This window comes from Callospermophilus lateralis, chromosome 18, assembly GCF_048772815.1.
Source record: "Callospermophilus lateralis isolate mCalLat2 chromosome 18, mCalLat2.hap1, whole genome shotgun sequence".
Taxonomy (NCBI): domain Eukaryota; kingdom Metazoa; phylum Chordata; class Mammalia; order Rodentia; family Sciuridae; genus Callospermophilus; species Callospermophilus lateralis.
This window is the reverse complement of record NC_135322.1, coordinates 1758083-1777937: the sequence shown is the minus strand read 5'-3', so window position 1 is coordinate 1777937 and position 19855 is coordinate 1758083. Positions and strand designations below refer to the sequence as shown.

General features: G+C 55.1%; 1 non-coding gene across 1 annotated transcript; it reads left to right on the top strand.

Moving 5' to 3' along the window:
• Positions 1 to 719: 719 nt before the first annotated feature.
• On the top strand, positions 720 to 793 carry Trnav-cac (transfer RNA valine (anticodon CAC)). Its single transcript has one exon. It is a non-coding gene; the product is annotated as a tRNA-Val (tRNA).
• The last annotated feature ends 19062 nt before the right edge of the window (positions 794 to 19855 follow it).

Sequence of the window (19855 nt, the reverse complement as noted above, 5' to 3'; positions counted from 1 at the left end):
TTGGATGGAGGTTGGTGGACGATGGATAGGCAGACAATGGATAGGTAGAGGGATAGACAGTAGACAGACGGATGGATAGATGGGTGAATGAGGGTTGGGTGGATGGAGAGATGGGTGGCAGGTAGATGGATGGCTGGGCAGACAGATGACCTGGGTAGCTCCATTGATACAAAGTGGATGAGCCATCTGTCCTCCAGGGGCACACCTGCTCTAGTCTTCTTGGCTACTGTCGTGACCTGAGCCTAATGCTTACTTCTCTCCCTGCTCCCTGCTCCCTGCTTCTGATCCTGTTGGAATCCGAATGGCTGACACTTTCACCCCCAGTCGCAATTGAAGAAAAAAGTAAGAACTGTGATAGCCTCAGCTCTCTATCCCCGCAGCTAGCACCTCTTGACTCCCTTGGATCTGGAGATGCCCCTGGGAACTCTGGGGAAGAGGGGCCCCTCACTCTAGCTGGATTATGGTCTAGGGGCCTCTGAACATTTAAAATTTAGTAAGAACCCCAAAGAGCTAATTTTTCTAGTTTGGATGATCTTTATTGATATTTACCTTATTATAAACTAAACAAACGTTCCTAATTAAAAATATTTATTTGCAAATGGCCAATAGCAAGGGAAGATGCCCCACGTTGTTAGTCACCATGAAATGCAAGTAAAACCACAGCAAGATTCCCATGTAGACACCCTCCGATGACGCATTACAAAAGAGGGACAGAGGGCTGGGGATGTGGCTCAGTTGGTAGAGTGCTTGCCTCACATGCACAAGGCCCTGGGTTCAATCCCCAGCACCAAAAAAGAGAGGGATGGTACCAAGTGCTGGCCAGGATTCCAGGATCAGGAGGAATAGAGCGCTCCTCTTTCCCCTCTGTGGAGGAGAGCCCTGCTCCTGAAAATGCTGAACACTGAGTCACACACAACTCCACTCATTTTTTTCTTGTGGTGCTGGGGATTGAAACCAATCAATCCTTGTGCATACGAAGCGAGCACTCTACAAATTGAGCTATATCCCCCAGCCCTGACAATTCTACTTCTAAGTACATGCCCGAAAGAAATCAAAATAGGAGTCTACACAGGCACTTGAGCATAGATATTCATAGATGCTCTCTTCATAATCGTCAAAAAGTGGAAATAGCCAAGTGACCTTTAACTAATGAGTGGCAAACACAAGGTGGTCTGTGCATACGGTGGATTACTATTTAGCCGACCGTGGAATATTAGTCAGCCGTAAAAACAAAGAGCCAACAGATGCTGCGGCATAAATGAACCTCAAGAACCTCCTGCTCAGGGCTGGGGACATAGCTCAGTTGGTAGAGTGCTTGCCTTGCATGCACAAGGCCCTGGGTTCAATCCCCAGCACCAGTGCCTGTCATTTTTCAGTTGTCTGAATCCACTGATATGTGACACCCCGAGAGGCAGATCCATAATGACAGATGTGTGGTGGTTGCCAGGGGCTGGGTGTAGAATTGGGGGGTGATGCCAGACACAGTGGCGGATGCCTGTAATCCCAGCGGCTTGGGAGTCTGAGCAAGAGGATCATGAGTTCAAAACCAGTCTCAGCAACTTAGTGAGGCCCGAAGCAACTCAGTGAGGCCCTGTCTCAAAATCAAATACAAAAAAAGGGTAGGGTCATGGCTCAGCACCCCTGGGTTCAATTCCCAGTACCAAAAAAAAAAAAAAAAAAGAATTGGGGGTGATGATTATAGGATTTAGGGTCTATTTTTGAGGTGATGGAATGCACAAATCTATTCTGGAAAATACAGAAATGGGTGAATGGTCTGGTATGCCGATCACACCTCCATACAGCTATGGCTTATTACTTCATTAAAAATAGGGATAAAAACACACAGCATGTTAACATACAATATTTTGATGAAATGACTTTTCTCCTAAGCCAAGCCACTCTGGTGGGAGGAGAGGGCTGCTCTCCAGGTTGCGCACTGCTTAAGGTCTGGCTGACAGGAGCCGAGGCCTCGCTTCTGCCTTCTGGTCCCATCTGTTGGGATGCTCCGTTTTGGTTGAAGCAAACGGAAGCCCAATCCCCCGACAGGGAGGTGGGAAGGAGGATCATGACCTTTTGGGCCACCTGGGACTCTCCAGAGGACAGATCAGCAGCCTGGAGAGGGAGGGCCCCTGGGGAGAGGGCTTGCTCAGTCCCGTAGACGTCTGTAGAAGTCCGTGTGGGCCATGTGCAAGCCGGGCAGCCAGGGGAGTTGCTCCTGTGGCTCTGTCCCAGTCCCAAACCCCCGGAACCGGGAACACTGATGGGGAATCTCACTGTAAGGCCAAAGACCCAGGGGCCCAGGGGACACTGGTCTAAGACCTGGAGTCCCACAGGTGTCAGAGAGCCTGGAGCTGGACGTCCAGAGACAGGAGGAGATGGGCGGCCGAGTGCGGGAGCGGGGCAGGGGCCGGGCCTCCTCTACCTCTGTGTTCCCCAGAACGGAGCCCAGCAGGCCCAGAGCTGACCTGCCTGCTGGGTCCAGCCCTCATGCCAGGCTCCTCCAGAGACCCTCTCCCAGATGCACCGGGGCGGCCTGGTCATTCTCCCACCAGACAGGCACCAGGCTTCCCTTCAGAAAAGGGACTGGCGCTCTGAGATGGATGCCGTGACGACTGAGGAAGCATCCCGCCAGCCACCGGGGCACCCCCAGCCCAGTCAGTGGGACACGCCAGATCAGCCATCGCCCCTGGAAGGCCCAGGCCCCCGGTGGTCCCTGGATGAGACTTTGAGAAGAGGGTCTTTCTCTCCCACCCCTGCAAGCCTGCAGACTTCCAGAGGACAGGGAGGTGCATCTATTCCTGAGGCCCAGGACAGTTCCTACAGAAAGGGCTGCCCAAACTGGGGAGTGTTGCACAGACACAGATCAATGCTATTCCCAGACTAAAGGGAGAAGCGCGGCCGGGAGCCCCGCTCCAGGCACCCAGCGTGTCCTGAGGGTTAAGCGCCAGGCAACGTAGCTTTCAAACTAGTGCCGTCCCCAAGGAGCCCAAGGCTGTCAGCGCTCTGGATCCTCAAACCCTCACTCACCTGGGACGTCCCAAAGCCTCCAGGCCCCGCCCAGCCCTGTCAACCCACAGGCCTCAGGTGACAGTCTGGATCCCTTCCCTGAGAAGCTGGCCTCTCGGTTTGGAAAAACCTGAGTAAAGGCAGACTTCTCAGGAGTCAACTTCAGTCGCTCCACAGTACACCCTTTTAATTGTCTGATTTTTATTTTATGTTCAATTACTAACGTATTAATATTTAGATTAGCTGTATAGATTACCATTTGCATTGACATTTAATAATATCTGAATTCATAATCAAATATTTAAGATATCATGCTGTTTTAACCTAAAATATTTTACTTTCACTTAATATATAAGATTTCCAGGGGGCTGGGGTCGTAGCTCAGTGGCAGAGCGCTTGCCTAGCAAGTGTGAGGCACTGGGTTTGATCCTCAGCACCACACAGAAATAAATAAAATCAAGGTCATGTGTCCATCTACAACTAAAAATTTAAAAACAATAATAAGATTTCCAGCATTTTAAAAGTTCTCCAGATTCCACTGTAAAAACTTCCTTCCCTACCTATTGCCCAGTTCTCCTTCCTGAAGGAACACAATATTCTTTTTTTTGCTTGCTACCAGAGATTGAATCCAGGGGCACGTAACACATCCCCAACCCACTGTTTTTATTATGATTATCATTTTATTTTGAGATGGGGTCTCACTACGTTGCTGAGGCTGGCCTTGAACTTGCCATCCCCCTGCCTCAGACTCCTGAGCTGCTGGGGAAACAGGTGTGTGCCACCACACCCAGTTAATCCCAGTTCCTTGAAGATCCTTCAGAGATGTGTGCTGGCCCGCTCCAGGTCTTCTGTGTCTGTTTTATGTAACAGTCAGTAAGTCGCACAGGCGGCTCTGCGTGCGCCTGCGTCCTCCACCTGCAATGCCCCCCGAACACTGCCCCGGCAGCCCATGAAAAGCCATCAGTCTCGTGGACGCAGTTTGGCTGTGTGGTTTTTCCTGAGTCATGTCCACTCTTTCATCTAAGCAGTCACTCACTGATGGGCACCGGGGTGCTTCCCGTGGTTTGCTCTTTTAATCAATGCAGGAACTCATCCTGTGTGAGGTCAGACGTGGGAGACACACAAATCTATGACCATGTATCGTAGGCATCTGTAGAATTACGTAAATGTATGCAGTAGTCCCTCAGCATCCAGGACCCTCCTGCCCCCACTGCCCAAGGACACCTCCATCTGGATGTTCAAATCCTATGTAAACGGGGGTGGGACTTGCCTCTGACCTACTCGTGTCCTCCTGGTGCTCTACCTATCCATCCTAGATTTCCTATTGAACCTGGTACACTGTAAACACTAGATGCCTGTGCAGTGTGTTCTTGAGGAGGGAATGAAGAGTGGGAAATGTCGCACATATGCAGGTTTGTCCAGCAGCGGGGACTGAACCCAGGGTGCTTGATCAATGAACTACCTTCCCAGCATTTTGTACTTTTGATTGTTTTTTTTTTTTTTTGAGGGGGGCAGGACGGGGGATTAAACTCAGGGGCACTCAACCACTGAGCCGCATCCCCAGCCCTATTTTGTATTTTATTTAGAGACAGGGTCTCACTGAGTTGCTTAGTGTCTCACTGTTGCTGAGGCTGGCTTTGAACTCACAATCCTCCTGCCTCAGCCTCCAGAGTCTCTGGGATTACGGGTGTGCACCACCTTGCCAAGCTGCATATACAACTAAATATATATATTAAATATATTTTTTGTATATTTGTACACACACACACACACACACGCACACACATTTCTGTCTGCTGTGGGTTGAATCCTTGGGTGCAGACCTGCGGTTTTGAGGGCTTACCGAGTATGTGTAGGATTAGATATAGGTATCTGGGCTCACCTATCACACGAGACGCCAGTTACCTATTAGGCCCAAGGCTGTGGGTATATGTACAGAAGTGGCCTGTGAAGCCCATTTCTAACTGTCCAACTAAGGGCTCTCAGCAGGGCTCGGAGGTGCTTGCATGTAATGCCAGCAGCTTGGGAGGCTGAGGTAGGAGGACCAGCCTCAGCAATTTAGGGAGGTGCTAAGCAACTCAGTGAGACTCTGTCTCTAAATAAACACCAAAAAGGGGCTGTGGGTGTGGCTCACTGGTTCAGGGCTCCTGAGTTCAAACATTGGTACCAAAAAAAAAAGAAAAACACCTTTGTCAACACAGTGGTGTCACCGTGCTGACCTCTCATGTGATAACAGCCCCTCTTGCAAGGCCCTGTCCAGGTAGCCTAGGCCACACGTCCTCGGAGGGCATTGACTGACCCTCTCTCCTCCTGCCTTTGTTTTCCGCTGACCCTGACCTCTGACTCCAACGTCCTTCAGTCAAACGTGAGTCACTTCTCCCTCCCCACGTGCGGCGGGGTCCTTGGCCCACAGGCGGGGACCAGGGAAGCCGCACCAGGGTCTGACGCCCCACCCAGGGCAGGTGGGCACACCAGAACCCCCTGGAGGGCCTGGTGGGACCACAGGACGGACCCCCGTGTGCCCCGGGCCTCGTGGGAGGCTGGGTGTGTGCGAGACGGCAGGAGAACCCAGGGTTGCTGATGGCACACCCATGTCCACTGTGTAGCGGGCTAGATGTGAGTGGCCACAGGTGGGTGAGAATAGCCCTGCAGGGTGGACACACCTCCCTCCTTTGCAAGAGTTACCATCCTGGCCTCCAGCTGAGAAGTGGAGGTAATGGCAGGTTCCCAGCTGCACCCTGGGGTTTCTGAGGTCTGGGACAAAGGGACCCTTGGGAGGGGCCACGCCCCCGTGTCCCAGTAACTTATCTGCCTCAGGGCTGGTGGGGGGCAGTGAGGTGCTGAGTGTTAATTCATCTCACATTCTCTCCACACCTTGGTTGGCAAAACGATTCCGCTGCCCGCTGCCCGCTGCCCCGCTGCCTGCTGCCCCGCTGCTGGACGTCCACAGTGCTGAAAGGTGAGGTTCTCCCTCCCCTCAGTCCTCGCAGCCCTGACCCAGCAGAGGTGGCCGCTGCAGGCCTCCACCCAGCTCTCCTTCTCCGGGTGTCCACTGCCCACTTCTGGGGCGGAACCGAGAAGCAGGAGCTAGAGCCCTGACAGAGAGGAGCGCTGTCCCTCTCCCTGAAGCAGAGTGTCGCGGTGCGAGCTGCAGCGCGCGCTGTGACCCAACAGGAAGCCGCTGGGCGGGGGGCTGATTTGGCCTGCCCCAGAGCTGACCTTGGTGCACACTGATGTCCATCTCTGCCTCCTGAGGTCGGGTAGAACAGCGGCCACCGGCACTGTGGGGAAGTCCCTACGGACGTGGTCAGAGCAAGTCAGTGACCACACCTTGGGACTGGGTTCACAAGTTTGCAAGGTGGGAGGCCAAGTCAGGAAGCGAGATGAGGACCCTCAATGATGGGGGCAAAGGTTCAGCTCTGAGCACCTCTGTGCCACCTTCCTAGCTGGGCAGCCTTGGAGAGGAGACCTCACCTCTCTGGGCCTTCACAGGACTAAATGCTGCTTACAGGTGTGAAACACGTTCACCAAACCCAGGAATCCAGGACCAAGCTCTCCCTGCTCTGCCCTCCATACCACAAGTGCCCAAGCACACTCACACACACTCACCCTCACACACACACTCACACACTCACTCACACAGAGACACACACACCCTCACCCTCACCCACTCACACACCCTCACACACACTCACCCTCACACTCATACACACACACACTCTCACATATACACACACACTCACAGTCACATTCACACACACATGCTCACACACTCTCACATGCTCAGGCTCACACACATGCTCTCACACAATCACACACTGTCTCATACTTACACATATACACACACTCTCACACTCACCACATACACACACACTCACAAACTCTCACACACACACTCTCACACTCACACACTCTCTCACAGTCTCACAACACTCTCACACACTCTTACACTCACACTCACATGCTCACACACATACTCACACACACTCACACACTCTCACACACTAACAACACACTAACACACACACTCTCACACTCACACACATACACACACATTCATACACTCACACTCACACACTCACATACCCACATATATACACTCTCACACACACACACTCTCACACTCACATACGCACTCAGACACATACACACTCTCTCACACACACTCACACAGTCTCACACTGACACATATACACACACTCTATCACACAAACTCTCACGCTCACACACATACACACACTAACACACACTCACACACACACTCTCTCACACAGTCTCTCACACACACACTCTCACACTCACACACATGTACACATTCTCACACACAGACTTACATAATCACACACACTCTCACACTCACACACTCACACTCACATACTCGTACACTAACATACTCTCACACTCACACACATACACACACTCATACTCATACACTCACACCCACATACTCACACACACTTTCACACACAACACACACACTCTCACACACTCACACACACATATACACACACACACTCTCTCACACTCTCACATATGCACTCAGACACATACACACTCTCACACACACACTCAGTCTCACACTCACACATATACACACACTAACACTCACATACTCACACACTCACACACTCTCACATACTCACACACACTCTCACACACACTCACTCTCAGTCACACACATACACACTCATACACTCACATTCACATACTCACACACACTCACACACACACTCTCATACTCACATACTTACACAACTCTCTCACACACACTCTCACACTCACACACATACACACATGCACACAACACACTCTCTCACACACACACACACTCACACACACACTCTCACACTCACACACATTCTCCCACACACACACACACAGAGTCTCTCACACACACTCTCACACACACTCACATACACACTCTCTCACGCTCACACACATACACACACACTCATACACTCACATTCACATACTCACACACTCTCACAGTCTCTCACACACACTCTCACACACACTAACACTCACATACACACATCCACACACACTCTCACACTCACACACTCTCACACAGTCTTACACAAACACTCTCAGACTCACACACTCACACTCACACACACTCACACACTCACACTCTCACACACTCTCACACACACACACTCTCTCACAAGTCTCACACACACTCTCACACTCACACACACTCTCACACTCACACACACTCACATACTCACACTCTCACACACTCTCTCACACACACTCTCTCACACAGTCTCTCACACAGTCTCTCACACACACTCACATACACACTCTCTCACGCTCACACACATACACACACTCACACTCATACACTCACATTCACATACTCACACACTCTCACAGTCTCACACACACTCTCACACACGTACTCACACACACTAACACTCACATACACACATCCACACACACACTCTCTCACACACATACTCACACTCTCACACACACACACACACTCTCACACAGTCTCTCACACACACTCTCACACTCACACACACAGCACTACTGGGAGCTCACTGGTGGCTGCTGTCACCACTCACCTGTGCCTCTGGTGTTGGCCGTGTCACCTTGGCCGGGCGAGGTGCTCAGCACACCCCGACTGTCACCACACTCAGTGGGAGTGGGGGGCCCACTCTGCAGGGCCAGGAAGAGCTCATTGGTGACCCTCCTGTGACCACAGGTGGTGAAAGGCGCGGCTGGGAACCCAGCCCTGGGCCGTGCACCACTCCTGACCGCGGAGGGCACAGACTGCAGGGCACCCAGGTGGCCAGGAGGATGCTTTGCGGGCCCAGCGGGTTGGACTCTGCTTTGTGGAAGAGGAGGTGGACGTAGGCGGAGGAGGGGGAGGTCTGCGTGTGTCACCTAGAGCTCTGTGGTCCCCACTGGCAGTGCAGGGACAATGCTCTGGTCCCTGCGGCCGCGGTGGGCAGCGGAGCCCCCCTCTGGAGCCAGGCAGTGGTCTTTCTCCCCTGCCCAGCGGGTCTGCAGCGGGCCAGGCCTGCCTTCCAGCCCTTCCCCGCCCAGCGTCTGATCTCCTTTTCTTCTCTCTGGTGCGACTTGGTCTCCGACCCTTGGGCCCCCCGCTCTGCTGCCGTGTCTGTGACGCCGTGACGCCCCGCGCTGCTCCTGGATGTGCGGCTCTCAGGGATCGTAGGTAGGTACCTGCCACACACGGCACCTGGCGGGGACTTCTGGACTCTGGGGCCTGCCCTCACGCTTGGGCCACAGGGACACAGTAGGTTCACACTTCAGCAGCTCAGCCCTGGTGGAACTGGCAGGTGACACAAGCCTCAAGGGACATTTCAGTCACCCACGGGCCCCACGTAGCCAGTGGTCCCAGGTGACGGTGCCGGTGATGCCAGAGCCCTCAAGGCATAAGCCACACTCTGTGGCACTGCACCACGGAGATCACCTCACCCAGGTCCAGAGGGGACTTCAGAGGCCAGGGCCCCTGCAGAGGACAAGGGCCGGTGGCAGTGTGGGGAGGCCCTAAGCGTGGCCACACTTCCTGGGAGGAGAGGTGCTGAGTCGGCAGGGCGGGGGACCTCTGTGGGCCTCTCCCCTGTGGGCCTCCCCCTGGGCCTCTCCCCTGCGGGCCTCTCCCTGCGGGCCTCTCCCTGTGGGCCTCTCCCCTGCGGGCCTCCCTCTGGGCCTCTCCCCTGCGGGCCGTCCCCTGCGGGCCTCCCCCTGGGCCTCTCCCCTACGGGCCTTCCCCTGTGGGCCTCCCGTTAGGCCTCTCCCCTGCGGGCCTTCCCCTGCAGGCCTCTCTCCTGTGGGCCTCCCCCTGGGCCTCTCCCCTGCGGGCCTTCCCCTGCGGGCCTCCCCCTGGTCCTCTCCCCTGCGGGCCTCTCCCTGTGGGCCTCTCCCTGTGGGCCTCTCCCTGTGGGCCTCTCCCCTGCATGTGCTCATGACCCTCCTGTCTCCTCCCTCAGGTCTGATGAGCAGGCTGTCCCCGGATGGTGAGTGGGGGTCCCCCGCTGGCCCTGGCCCTTCTCCCTCCACAGTGCTACACTCCCTGGGCCCTGGGCTCTGGACGGTACCAGCTGCAGGTTGTGTCTGCTGGAGTTTGAGTGAACTGGCCCCTTCCTTGCCTCAGGAGGCACAGCCGGAGCCTGCGGCTTTCCCTGAGTTTTAGAAATAGGACATGCACATGGGAAAGTCCAGGGAACGTAAAGTAAGAGCCAGGCCATCCGCCTCGTCTCCTGCCCAGTTCTGAGAACCAGCGGCAACACGGTCACCCGTGTCCTGTGTGTTCTTACAAAAGCATCACACAGGAGCTTTGCTCTGCAAGTTAGAAATGGTAGTGCGTCTTCCCTCCTTCTCTCCCACGCCTGGCCATGCGGTCACACCTGAGGAAGGGCCCTCTGGTCAGTTTCGTCCTGTTTTTACTCAGGTTTGTGTCTTACTGACGTCACAAGCCCTGCTGCAATGAGCATCGCATGGCCTCTCGTGCTTTGCAAGCTCAATTCTGTTCAGTCCCTCAAAGGGGAACGGTGTCAGCAGGGGCGCGTGCAGGTCAAGCCTGGACAAGGTGCGCAGACCCGCACCCCACACACAGCCTGGAGGAGCGCTGCTCACGCCCGCTCAGCAGCCCAGGGTGACACCTAACTTCTCACTTTCCAACATGTGGGGCTGAAGACAGTCGGCCCCACGAGCTCTCCCGGTGGACTGAGCCCTGGTTTTCTTTGCCGTCGGTTCTCATCTTTTAAAAGGAAACTTTGCCTCATTTGAGTAATTGGACAGCAACAACCACAGGCCGTGAGAAGACAACGCAGGCTAAGCAGGTGAGAGCTGGGCGCTGCTACCTGGACGCCGCTCTCTGCTGCAGGTTCTCGTGGGCAGCGAGGTTAGCCAGCGCCAGAGGCTCAAGACCAGTGGGCTCCGAAGAGGCTCGGCTTTTGCTACAAGATGCTCGGGGAGTTAGAGCCCAGTCTGCACCCATCACCAGGAGACTCATCGGTCTGCGGCCATCACCAGGCACCTCCTGTGGGTCCTTCGCACACCTGGAGTCTTGGCCCAGCGCCCTTGTCCACTAGCAGCCCGCCAGGAGGACCTGCCTTGGCCCCTGCACAGCAGAGTGGCAGCGCTCGCTGTACAGGTGGGCACACAGGACCATGAAATGTCAGAGGACGGCGTCCCCTCTCCGCTCCTGAGGCTCCGCTGCTCCTCAGAGGCAGCTCCTTGGTTCTCCCACCCTGGGGGCACGACAGCTGTGCTCCACTTGCTGTCTCTGCAGAGGAGTAGAAGGCGCCTCTCAGCTCCCCGGACAGGTGTGCAGACCTGCAGTGGAGGAGCTCGGTGAGGATCCGAGCCGCAGGAGGGGCTGACTCCCCCAGATGGTGCCCCGGGGCCAGCTCACCCCTGCTCTCCTCCTGTCTCCCCCTGCCCGCCTATGCAGCCGCAGACCCTCCAAGCCACCCCACAGGCCCCCCAGCCATGACGGCAGCCTCTGTGCCCCTGAACCACCTGTGGACGGCAGTGCACCTCACCAACAGCAGCATGTTCTCATCCACACGCAAAGCGCCTACTGCAGAGCAAAGCTCAATCTAACGCAGCCATTGCCAGGCACCGCAGGCGGAACACCGGTAGAAGAGCAGCATCCTCTTAGTACCCCGCAGAGGTCAGCAGAACCAGCCTGGAGCTGAGCTGGAGGAGCCGGAGCCCTCCTGGGGCTGGGGTTCCTTGGCCTCACTTACAGAAGGGGAGTCTGAGGCCTGGGAAGAAGCAGAGCATCAGAGACAAAGTGGCAACTAGAAAGCATTCATGGCGCACCCTGAAGGAGCCGTCGGATGCTCGTTCTTCAAATGCAGTCTCTGCAGCACCCGAGACGGCAGACGCCATTGGAACCTGGACCGGCCAGCTTGGCCTCGTTTCTGGGACTTCCAGTTTCAGCACTGAAGCCCTCACGTCCTAGGAATCTGTCAATCCTGGGCGAACCAGGACGGTTGGTCTCCCCCGATGATTTGCGCTGGTGATGAGACCAAGGGGTTCAGCTGCTGGCGCTCACCAGCTAGCAAGCAGCAGGGCCAGACCCAGCTCAGATGCACATGCTCAGAGACCCCTGCTCCCAGGAGGGACTCCCTGAGACGCCTGCCTGTCCGCGGCACTCAGCTGAATCCCAGGTCCTTTTCCATCCTTCAGACTCTGGACTCCTTCCCAGCCAGGACCGTGCCCACTCGACGGCCCTCTGTCCTGGACCCTTTGCTCCTTCTCCTCCCGAATCCTTTCTCCCCACTAACCCTGCTCATCTTTCAGGTCTCAGACACATCAATCCCTCCAAGATGCTTCCCCTGGCTCCCCCACAAGGTCAGCACCGGCACCCACAGGCTCCTCAGCCCTGAGGTCGGCCCACAGCTCCCCCTGACCTGTCCCCCACTTCACAACCCCTCTGTCACCTGCGCCTCGGAGGAGACTGCACCCCGGGCCTGTGCCCCTCGCCCTCGCTGCCCTGTGCCTCACCTTGCCCTGCCTACACGGGGCAGATTCCCCATGGCTCTTGGAGGAAGCCAGACTCCAGCAGGGCATCTGTCTGCACCAGCACCGTCAGCCCTGGGGCTCGCTGGCATCTCCAGCCCTGGTCTCTGAGGGGTCGGGACTTGTCAGCCAGTCCAGGGCCTGAGTCCTAACGCCTGTTTCTCTCTCTGCCCTGCATCTCCTCTGGAACCTGGCTGCCTGCTTTCCTGCCTCAGATAGGACAGAAGAAGAAAGTAAGTCCCGGGACAGCGGTGCTCCCCCAACTGGATGCTCACACCCTCTGGGCCTTGAGACCCCTTTGAAAAATTGGGGGAGGCCTGGTGCAGGCCCTGGCATTGGGCCTTGGTCGGGGTCAGGAGGGTAATCACTGTGGTATGTACTCAGCACCTGGCCACCTCTGAGGGATGCAGGGAAGGCACCCTGAGATAGAGCGGTTGCCGTTTCCCTTGGCTGGTTCCAAGTCGCTGCTGGCTTAGATGGCCCAGTCCCCTGAACATCTAATGGCCATGGCCATTGTGTGCAAGCCATGTTGTGAATGGCTCCCAAGGGAATAGCTCTCTGGAAGGAGAAGAGGTGACCTGGGGGCTCATTCAGCGGAGCAAGGCTGATAGCAGAACAGGAGCCCGTTCACCCTGAAATCTCACCACAGCTCCAATCAGATGGAGCCCAGTCATAAAGCACGGGGCCCCCAACTAGCTGATCACCCCAAAACTTTTTCCAAAGCCAGGTTCCTTCCTGACTGCAAAGGCCGTTACGGAAGTCCGCTGATCTCTGAGCTAGAGCGAGGTCCTCAGGCCTTTGTTTGGGGTGAGGTTCTGGGGTCCCAGCTCAGGTCTGAGGGAGGGGGCTCCATTGGTGCCACCCTTCGGGGAGGCTGGGGATGGGGAACCGGATGCCTCTGTACAGGTTCTCAAGGTCTCCAGAGCATGCTCTCTCTGTTTAAAGGTGCACCGAGGCACAATAAGAGCCCGAGGGGTTCATCCGACAAACAGTAGTTGGTCAGTGGAGCAGCTGCAGGCCAGCTCCACCAGGGACATCAGGGCGGCCTCGAGGACAGGCCCCAGGCAAGGCGAAGGCCTGGCTCAAGGGGGAACACTGCACTTGGTGGGCCCTGCACACTCCCTGGTCAGGACGACAGGCACCTGGCCGTTCTGCCTGGCTGACCCTGAGTTCTGCCTTCCTCCAACATGACGCAGGGTGAGAATCCCGCATCTGGAACACTCGGGGCCAGAAGCATTCCACATCTGAAAAAAAATACATTTTTTTTTTTTTTTTCAGATTTTGGACTCTGTTTAAATTTTACCAGTTGAACATCCCCAACCCCAAACCCCCAAAAGCTGAAAAGCTCTCAAATCCCAAACTGCCTGAGCATTGTGCTGGCGCTCAGGAGGCCCAGCCGCAGCTCTCCGGATTTCAGGTGTTGGTGGGGGCGCTCAAGCCGCTCAGGCACCCGCAGGAGACAGCTCCAGGTGCCTCTGCACGGCCTGGAGGGCCACTGTCTGCCCGGGCTCCCTCTGGCCTGTCCTCCACCCAGCGGGGATTTAAGGGAGCCGCTGGGAAGTTCAAAGCAGCAGAATGTGTCTGGCGCAGGAGAAGCGGCCCGGGGCGTCTTTCTCATTTCTCTCTCTCTCTCTCTCTCTCTCTCTCTCTCTCTCTCTCTCTCTCTCTCTCTCTCCCTTCCATGTGGCTCCTGGTGACGGTCCCTGCAGTGAAGAGTGAGTGGTTTTCCTTCTACCTGGATGTGCTTGGGTCCCGGGAGGAAGGAAGGAGGGAAGAACTCCCGTGTCCCGAACTCAGGCGTCCTGCAGAGGCTGTCCAGAGGCTTCCGGGCTGCCCCCAGAGCTGGGAGGAGAGCCCTGAGTGTGTCCTGGAGCGTCCAGTTCCCGAGCTCCCAGAGGCCCAGGCCCGTCGCCCCAGATTGCAAGCACAGGAGAACTGAGCACATCCATCTATTTCTAGAGAACAGAGGAGCGTGTGCCCTCCACGGGCTTCCCCACCTGTCCCAGCGGGGACCGGGGAGGACAGGGGACCCAAGGCTCCGGGGCTCCCTAATCTCTTCAGGAGGAGCCCGAAGGGAAGCAGGGCACCTGGGAACTCTCTCCTGGGGGGCCGGGCTGCACCCAGCAAGGCCCCCAGCCCTCCGAGGCGCGGGGTGAGACAGGAGGGTGTCTCTGACTCTCTTCTCCTCTCTGCTCTGCACTTCGCCGACCTTGCCGGACCCCCGCTCCCTGCTGCGCTCACGGCTCCACAGTACTGAAACGTAAGTTCACGTCTCTCCCTCTGCTGTGTCCACCTTCTTATCTCTGGCAGAGAAGTCTCTTAGCCCAGGGACTGGATAAATGACTATATGGCTTTCACCTTCTGAAAGGTGGGGCATCTTATCTGAGGGACCTCCTGGGACGAGGTCTGCAGAGGGCTGGTGGTGATCCTGAAACTGAGGGCTACCTAGGAGTCAGGTCTGTTTCTTCCCCGCCACTTCTTCCGCAGGCAGGCAGTATTTACCCACACTGTCGCAGGCACAGAGAGGTCCAGCAGCCGGACCCGGGTTGCACAGCCCCTTGTGGGGTGGGTAGGAGGTTGGTCTGCCACCACCTCCACTCTCAAGGAGACTCAGTCTCCTGAAGGACGGCTCTGACCATTTCACGACACCATTCCCTGAAAATCACTGCTAGGTAGAGGTCACGTATCCTCTTTCAAACTGAAAATCCTGATACGGGCACAAAGCATAAAACTCACACTTTACCCTCTTTAAAGGGTCAATTCCGTGGCCTGGTAAATTTGGTGTCACGCAGCCGCTGTCCTTCCACATCAGAGCGCCCTCCTCTGCCTCCCCTCTCCTGCACCCACCAGGAGCCCATGCCCTCACTGCCTGGCCCTGCCCCCTTCCTGCTTCTGCCCTGGGGCTGAGGGAGCGCTGGACCGTGTAGTCTCTGTCCCTACGGCAGGAACGTCCAGGGTCCCCATGCCCCCTGTGGCTCGTGTGACTTTTCCTGGTCCCCTGCGTGGCTGCACCACACTTTGCTCACCCACTCACCCCCTGAGAGACATCCGGGTCGCTTCTACCTCCCGGCCCACCTTCAAAGCTGTCTACACTCAGCCCAACACGCCTCGAGCCACCTCCAAACCCCACCTTCACGCAGGAGGGGCTTCAGTCAAACCCAAGAGACCCCAGATGAAAAACCATGCCACACATCCCAGACCTGTCCCAAGTGCTGTGCTTGTCCCCTCAAGAGGCCATCCTGTCCTACAAGTGGGGATGCTGCAGCAGAGACGGAGAGTGACCTACTCAGATCAGTAGTGACCTACTCAGAGCCCAGGCAGCCTGGACCCTGCTCTCTGGTCGCTGTCTCTGCCCACCCGACTCAATGTGCTCCTGTGATCTGATAATGCTTGAAGCACCTCCTATTAGCAGGTCCCTGCCTGGTTCTTGCACTGGGAGGGTTATTATCACCCTGTTGTTAAGGAGGGTGGAATTCAGAGTGGGAACAGGCGGGTGTGGCCTCCTGGTGGAGCCCTGCTGCACACCCAGGGCTCTGAGGACGGGGAACTCACTCCACAGCTGAGGGCTCAGTCTCCTGGTGTCTGTGCTGCTGCCCTGCCCAGGTAGCTCCTGCCCCCTGGGCCTGGGGGAGAAACAGGACCTGGCCCTTAGTGGAATGGCGGTCTGTGGGGAGGTTTGCGCTCTGAGGCATCTGGATGCCTGGAGACATTTCTGCCAGAACCCAGGGGGTGGCGGGAGGCAGATGGCACCTGGCTGAACCGGGCATGTTGCTAAGCACCTTGCATAGAGCGCCCACAGCCAGACTCCTCCGGCCGACTCTGGCTAGTGTGGAGGCTGAAGCCCGCTGAGCACCGTGCCTGGGCTAGGGGCTGGCGAGGGCTGTCCTGGCCAGTGGGCGCTGCTGTCTGCCCATTTCCCTGGGGCCTGCCCACCTCACGCGGCAGACACCTGAGCAGACAGCACCCGCCAAACAGCAGAGCAGCCTGCGCAGCAACAGGGAAAGCAGATCCAGAAAGCCCCCAAGGCTCGCTGGAGACCCACGTGCGTCAGGCCGCAGCCCGCGGTCGCCTCTTACTGGAGGCTGCGTGGAGAGGCTGGGTGTTGAGGCCATGGACGGGGCTGGGGCTCCACTCTGCAGGCTGCTTGCTGGGATGTAAGTCAACCGCCGGGGGCTTTTGTCTTCTCCCTGAGGAGCAGAGGCTATTCTCTTAGATTCAGAGATACAGAGCAGAGGTCCTCAACAGTTTCTTCCGTATAGCCCCAGGGAGCAGACATCTTGGGCTCCCTGGTGAGTGCTCAACGCTGGCGCAGCCTGCCAATACGTCAAGGTGGACTGGCTGTGTCCACTGAGGTTTCTAAGTAAAGGGCCCCAAGTGCCCGTCTGCCAATGAAGGGACGGAGAAAGGAAGTCAGCCACACTGGAACGAGGCACGGCGCCCCACACCCGAGCCTTGAGCACACGCGCTCAGGTGGGGAAGCCAGGCTCAGGCCATCTGTGGGAAATGTCCAGAACAGGCAGACCAGAGACAGGAGGTCTCCAGTGGTTTCCAGGACCCCCCGGACTGTGGAAGGCCAGGGAACGGGGTGGCCAGCCTGGGCGGGACTTGGAGCCGACGGCTAACTACAGGATTCTCTCTGGGGTGGCCAAGATGCCTGAGGTTACCTGTGTGAAGTCTGCACAGCCCTGTGAACGTGCTAAACCGCCGACTGCGTGGCTGCGGTCCTGTGGTCATGTTCAGGTGGGGTTGTTATAGCAGCAGGTTCAGAAGACGGTGCCACCTGCTGTGCACAGTGGGGAGGAGGGGGTGCCCGCCTGGGCTTGCCCTCCGTGGCTGGCACCTCCCACCGGGTCTGACTGGGCTTTTCCTCCTTGTGGCCCACCTCTCGTGGACTCAACACTGTCCTGTGCCCTGGACCACGCTGGCTTCTGGACGGAGGACAGAGATTCTGGGTGAGACTGTGGGAAGCTGGCCTTGGCCCTCCTATGTGCCAGGAGGTGCGGGTGGGCGGCCCTGACTGTGCTCCTGCAGGGGCCTCCGCAGTAGTCCGATGGGGGAGGTGGACAGTCACAGATCATCTAAGGACAGTATCAGTCGATGTCCTGAGGGAGTGGGCGGAGAAGGGTGGTGGGGACAGAGAAAGTTCTGGAACCCAGCAGTCTGTGGCCTGTGGGCGTGGTCTGGTGACTCCCCCATCTGTCCTTGCCCTAGGCTTGCTGAGTCTTCAGGTGCTGAACGGTGAGTCCCCGTCTGTGTTTGCTCTGTGTTTGCTCCTGGCACAGAGGCACAGCACTCCCAGCTGCCCGGGGTGCAGCAGCCTGGAGAGCCCGGACCACCCTCTTGCCGCCCCCACAGCGGCAGCGTGAATGCTCTCACCTTTCCAACCAGCCCGCAGCCTCAGGAAGCTTAGCTACTGCACGCTGAGCCTCCAGCCAGGAGCAGGGGCAGCACAGGGAACAAACGACAATCCCCAGCCAGAGAGGGTTGTCTAACCAACATGGTCTAACTGACTAACATGGTCTAACTGACTAACATGGTCTAACTGACTAACATGGTCTAACTAACTAACATGGTCTAACTGACTAACATGGTCTAACTGACTAACATGGTCTAACTAACTAACATGGTCTAACTAACATTATCTAACTAACATGGTCTAACTAACTAACATGGTCTAACTGACAGGGTCTAACTAACTAACATGGTCTAACTAACTGACATGGTCTAACTAACCAACATGGTCTAACTAACTAACATGGTCTAACTGACTAACATGGTCTAACTGACAGGGTCTAACTAACTGACATGGTCTAACTAACATGGTCTAACTGACTAACATGGTCTAACTAACTAACATGGCTAACTGACTAACATGGTCTAACTGACAGGGTCTAACTAACTGACATGGTCTAACTAACTAACATGGTCTAACTGACATGGTCTAACTAACTAACATGGTCTAACTGACATGGTCTAACTAACTAACATGGTCTAACTAACTAACATGGTCTAACAAACTAATATGGTCTAACTGACAGGGTCTAACTAACTAACATGGTCTAACTGACAGGGTCTAACTAACTAACATGGTCTAACTAACTAACATGGTCTAACTAACTAACATGGTCTAACTGACATGGTCTAACTAACTAACATGGTCTAACAAACTAATATGGTCTAACTGACAGGGTCTAACTAACTAACATGGTCTAACTGACATGGTCTAACTAACTAACATGGTCTAACTAACTAACATGGCTAACTGACTAACATGGTCTAACTGACAGGGTCTAACTAACTGACATGGTCTAACTAACTAACATGGTCTAACTGACATGGTCTAACTAACTAACATGGTCTAACTGACATGGTCTAACTAACTAACATGGTCTAACTAACTAACATGGTCTAACTAACTAACATGGTCTAACTGACAGGGTCTAACTAACTAACATGGTCTAACTGACAGGGTCTAACTAACTAACATGGTCTAACTAACTAACATGGTCTAACTAACTAACATGGTCTAACTGACATGGTCTAACTAACTAACATGGTCTAACTAACTAACATGGCTAACTGACTAACATGGTCTAACTGACAGGGTCTAACTAACTGACATGGTCTAACTAACTAACATGGTCTAACTGACATGGTCTAACTAACTAACATGGTCTAACTGACTAACATGGTCTAACAAACTAATATGGTCTAACTGACATGGTCTAACTGACTAACATGGTCTAACTGACAGGGTCTAACTAACTGACATGGTCTAACTAACTAACATGGTCTAACTGACATGGTCTAACTAACTAACATGGTCTAACTGACATGGTCTAACTAACTAACATGGTCTAACTGACATGGTCTAACTAACTAACATGGTCTAACTGACATGGTCTAACTAACTAACATGGTCTAACTGACATGGTCTAACTAACTAACATGGTCTAACTGACATGGTCTAACTAACTAACATGGTCTAACTGACATGGTCTAACTAACTAACATGGTCTAACTGACAGGGTCTAACTAACTAACATGGTCTAACTAACTGACATGGTCTAACTAACTAACATGGTCTAACTGACATGGTCTAACTAACTAACATGGTCTAACTGACTAACATGGTCTAACAAACTAATATGATCTAACTGACATGGTCTAACTGACTAACATGGTCTAACTGACTAACATGGTCTAACTAACTAACATGGTCTAACTGACTAACATGGTCTAACTGACTAACATGGTCTAACTGACATGGTCTAACTAACTAACATGGTCCAACTGACATTCCAGAGAGAGGAGGCTCCTGTCCCCAAGGATCCGCGTCCCCCAG